This window comes from Haliaeetus leucocephalus, unplaced genomic scaffold, assembly GCF_000737465.1.
Source record: "Haliaeetus leucocephalus isolate CR32 unplaced genomic scaffold, Haliaeetus_leucocephalus-4.0 Scaffold752, whole genome shotgun sequence".
Classification (NCBI taxonomy): Eukaryota; Metazoa; Chordata; class Aves; order Accipitriformes; family Accipitridae; genus Haliaeetus; species Haliaeetus leucocephalus.
Window position 1 is genome coordinate 5,824,785 of NW_010973188.1, and position 5,542 is coordinate 5,830,326.

The following is a 5,542-nucleotide window of genomic DNA, read 5'->3' on the forward strand; positions in this document are numbered from 1 at the left end:
CGGCAGACGCTCCCTCAGCCCGCCCGCCTTCCCCCGTGACACACGCGTTGTGTGTGGAAGCCCACTGCCTTTCTGCCCGTTACCTGCCCGCTCTCCGCCAGAACTCCACGGACGGACTCCCGTCGCGGTGGTCGTGATACTCCAAGGAAGGACCGTTTCGTGTCACCGCTTCCGCCATGCAAAAGTACACCCGAAATCGCGATAGCGTCACTAGGGCCGGTCCTCTGCTGCTGTAGTCCGCATTAACGGCAGTAAGTACGCGCCTCCGAGTGGATTTTTTTCTAGCAATACGCAAACCTTGGAAAGGACAGTAGCTCTCAGAACCACAGGAACGCTGTTGTTGAAAACGCCGTCACTGCTTTGCGCGCTGAAGTTCTGAGAACTGCTCCCGTCGCTCTGAATGTGTTAAAATACTGGAAGCACTGCCGTTCAGCAGCGTGATCTACAGCCGGCCGAACCCCATCCCAAAGTCTGTGGTGGTCCGAAGCAGAGAGGGGACTTTGTGGGAAGAAAAACACAGAGCCACGTTTAAGGTAGTGCGACCGCTCTTACTGAGGCTCTGGAACATGGGGACGCGAGGGCTGCAAGGTGACAGTCATCTCCTTGCGTGACCTGACTGGCGGAGCACTAGTGCCCAATAGGTTCTGTCAGAAGAAACAAAATACAAACCTGAAGTTTGCTTGGAAGTTAGGTTAGCTCTTTTAAGGAAAACTGCATTACAAAACACCTGCATGTGATTTAATGTACAGAAAGATTTAGTCACAAGACAGGTTATTTATTATTGCCTTTGGGAAATAAGTGAAAAGAGGTAGGAATAAAAATTGAAGCTAGATATTGTGCCTAGGAAGGTACTTGAAACAAGTTCCTGTAACACTGTCCTGTCTTTAGTCTTGTAACGGTCTACTCTGTTGTCAGTGACCAGAGTTAAGTGTGGTTAGAAGTATTATTTGCATCTAATCTGTTCTGTGAACCACACCAAAAGACTTACTGTGGTTGGGAGTGACCGGACAGGTAATTGTATTCCATGAGACACATTTAGTGTCTCAGACTTGCTCAGTCTAAGCTGTTGGCTACAATGAAGTTTTTTCCAGTGTACAGAAGTAGTTGTGGGAACAATTAAAAAAAATACATATTTGCAGTCTGTAAAATTTGCATGACAGGTAAGAGAATTCCAACTGCACTGTTGTAGTACGTAAACTCTCCACAGGCTGCAGCTGCTACTTCCACCCATATTTAACCAGGAAATCAGAAGTCAGGTGAACCACAGGGGTAACATTTTATCCGTGTGATATGCTCCACAAATACAAAGTTGTTTGGTTACTTCATTATCAACACCTTATCAGTCTTTTATTATTTCATGTCTTAGCATATTTCTTCCCAGAAGAGGAAAACAGTTAGTTATAGTAAAATTGCACTTCTAGAATTCACAGAAGAGAAATACTACAACTAATAGCACAGCTGATACTAGCATGCTGCATATAACAAAACTCACAGTCTTCAAGGGTGTCTTACAACTGAAGCAAGTTTGAGGCCTTTTAGAAATTACTAAAATGAAATTTGAAAATAATAGAAGTTACAATATTGGAAAGAACATACTGTGCTTACAATGTGTATTTGCAAAAAAAGTGGAATCTTCAAAAGCATTTGGTAAAAACAACACACTTTGCTCATTAGGTTGGTTGTAGGCTTCTGAAATTCCCACCTTTTTGGTTTTTTTAGCTACACCACAGCACCAGTAAAGCACTCGCATGTGTCGAGAGATGGATTTTAGCTGAATTCTATCTTTCTGCCTTCACCACTACATAGTATTTTCTGTATTACCATTACATGCAGAATAAAAAAAATGACCTTAGAGAAAGTTGCATAACTATTGTCTTTTCCAGAGCCGTAGGCACCCTTGCAGGAAACAGGCTGGATTTCACAAGTTTGCAAAGTATTCAGAAATTTGCAGAAAGATGGCTTGAGTGAAAAGAACAGAAAGCAAAACAAACCCCACAGAACTTTAAACTAATTTTTCCTCGCTTTTTCTGGCAAACTTAAAACATTAAAATACAGAAATAAACAGATTTAATCTGAAATATGCCTGCATCTGACATGAGGCATGGAGCCTTGTCTCACACCATCTTGGCTGGAATGGGAAAAGATTTAATGAGTCTAACATGCTTCAGGCCAGAGTATGCTGCCAAGTCCATAACCTTTGTAGATTTCAAAATAGCAAGCGCTGGGATGTTGTTTTCAGGCTCTTGCTTCCTCACTAAGTTTATCTGAGCACCTCCTCTACAAGAATAAAAATCTATTTGAGTATCTGTAACCTATGCACAAAATTGCTAATCAAAATAATTTCAGTGGTTCAGAATCTGCCTCCAAGTAGTAACGTTTCACCCAAAGAGAGATACTGGATAATTATCCTGCATAGACAACAATGCTGTCTTTCTATCCCAAGGAATTAATGCTTGACAGAAGCAGTAATAGCTCTTAATGCTTCAGTCAAAAAAAAAAAATTTTTTTTTTCTCTGATTGCTGCATGGATTTTTATTTGGTTTGCTTGAACAGTGATAGATACAATGACATGTTGAAGGCAGTGGTCATGGCTGCTTTTTGAGAGATCCCTAATGCTGCCAGATATGTAATATTAAAATTAATCCAACTTTTTTTTTTTTAATCTTATCGCCAGGATGTAACTGTAGAACAGAAAGCCTCAGTGGTTGTTAGGAGTCCAGATGCAGCCTCAAGACAATGGCTAGAAAGACTTACCAACAGTGAGGAGATAGGATAAGTGAAGAATTTAGATTGTTACCTCAAAAATAACAGCAGCACTCTCCCCCAGCAAAAGAAAACTGACGTTTTGGTATCAAGTAAATTGGCTCCAAGTAGCTATTTTCAGGACTTTACCACGACTACCAGAATTAGTCATCTGAAACTCCTGGTTTTCACTGTGATTTAGCAAGACTAGGATAGGAGGATAGGCACACGCTTTCAGTTTCAGCACATTTATTTAGGAATTAGCACTTCTGTTTACATTAGTTTTAAGAACTTGAGTCGTGTCCTTTAGAAACTAAATGAGGTATTTACGTATTTATTGTTCCATCATCTGGTATACAACACCTGATTTAAAAAAAAAATTATTATTTTTTTTAAAACCAGCAGCAATTAAAACAGCTTCAGGTTTAATGAAAAGGCTTATAGTTTTGGGCATTTTACCTGATAAACAGACAAGAAAACAGTAAGAACAGGACAAATGCAACATTTTATTGTGAAGCTAAAGCTATGTGACTGCTCATCATGCTTTTTTACATTGCTTATTAATAAAATGGTGTTTTAACATTTCAGAAAACATTCTTAAAAGAACAATGAAACAAAAGTGCTTCAAAACAACAAGATACAAGAGTTAACCCAATCCCAGACTGGAATCACCTAATATATTTAATGGGGGTGGGGTATAGTGTTTTGTCTTCGCCTTTGTTTTTTGTCATTTTAAACCAGATTTCTGAAAAATACTGACTAGCCCTTCACATGAATAAAAAAATTGAATCTTGTGGCAAAAACAGTTTCTGTATTTCCAGTCCCTTTGACAGGTGTGTGAGTATTAGATGAAGTACTTTCTTACCCACTTCTAATGGTAAAAAAAACCCCACAGAACCGAGAGGCTACACCCCAGTATCTTAGAAGAATACGTTTATGTTAACCAACTACAAAGAACATTGACCTTTTTCCTCAAAGCCACTTCTCTGAAACAGGATTTTAACAAGTGCATCTTATGGAGGCAAGGAAAGTCTTACAGCAAAACAAGGCTGATCACTGTAGTTTCCAGACATCATGTCAAGAATTTGCAAATCAAAAGATCAAACTCTGAAGAACCCACAATGTTTAGCCAACAGATTTAATCCACTGAAGGAGTGTATACCCTTGCCAATTATTGCCAAACTCAGGAGGTAGTTATTGACAAAGTAAACAGTTTCTACTTTAAGACAGTTAACAGTTTACATGAGAAGCAGGAAAAACACAATACACATTTCCCCATATTTCAGAAGATGATTTTGCATTTGCAGGAAGCGACAGTTTAACCTCCTCATCCTGTGGAATCATAGTTACAGTATTTAAAAGAAAAAATATTGACAAGAATGTTTAAAGAAAAAAAACTCTAAAAGAAAATGACTGATCCATTGGTCTTCTCTTAGGATGACCAGCAGATCACCCTAAGCATGAAAATTCACATAGATGAGTAAAACAACATCCTTCAACACTAAATAGCAGCTCAAGAGAACCTAACAATGAAATCAGCAACCACCTCTAATTAGCACAATGACCAAGATAACTAGTTGCATTCACTACCTGCTTGCTACTTTTCATTCCGTTTTTGATATCTGGTAGAAGTCCCCGCCACTAAAAACATCACAAAAGCTTGAGACCACCACAGACAACGAATCAAGATCTGTAACCTACAATAGCGCTTGCCACCTCCCAAAGCTGCCACATGCAGAAGCATCACCGAAGCACTGGAGCAGCTAGATAAGCATGTCTTAGGCACAACTATGCATTATCCATGTCTTGGGTAGGAAAGCACTGTAAGAATCTAGGGCACAAAGTTTCACCGTAGGTGGTTAAGGAAGTGCCAACTAGAATGCTGCTTTCCATACTGGTTGCAGAAGAGACATCTCGGTTAAATGTGCCAGCATATCCAACTTCAGTATTCCCAGTAAAAAGTACTTAAATTTCACAAGAGGGACTTGGCAGCAGTGTCAGCCAGTGCTAAAACCCGCTTGTTTAGAATAGAAAAAATACTATTTATTCTACACCAGAAGGTGAGGTTAACTGTCTAAGTTATACATATAAGAACTGTCATTTTAAAAACATTTGAGGGAATCTAGCAGTGAAATCAGCAATGGCCTCCAATTAGTACAGTGACAACAAATTGCTTCTCAGTTCAGAGATCACATTCTTTTCCATTTTGAAGTGTTACTATCACATTTATTATCTACATAAAGTAACTTGCAGGGCCATATTCAACAAAACTGTATTAGCGACTGACTTTCTGAAGTAGAGTCAGTTAGACATCTCAGGGGCAGAATGCCTATTTCTAATACACTGAACTCTGTAAAGTCTAAGAAACTAACAGGACAGAGAATTATGTGTGCATAAATATCCTATTTTAAGGCTTCTCTTTAATATTCAGCGTTGGTTTTGTCTTAGCTGCAAGGAGAGAACCTGTACAGGTTTGGTGTACTCTACAGAAAAGTCAACATTAGTAAAAGGGAACATCGTTAACACTTGACAAATTCTTGTTTTAAGGAGAAAAAGCATCACACAGGGCCTGAGTTCTTCTCTCCTGTTATGCCATGGAAAGCAGCAACCCACTGCCTGAGAAGACATTGTTCTTCCAAAAAGGCAAAGCTGTATGAAGAAGGTTGTTAAAAAAACAGGCATGGATTGTTTTTTTTATTCCCTCCAGTAACACTTTAAGTTACACTTTAAGTCAGTAGAACACACTTGCAGAGGGCCAGACAAGCTGCTTCCTAATCATCTTGAAAAAGTGGGTCAATTC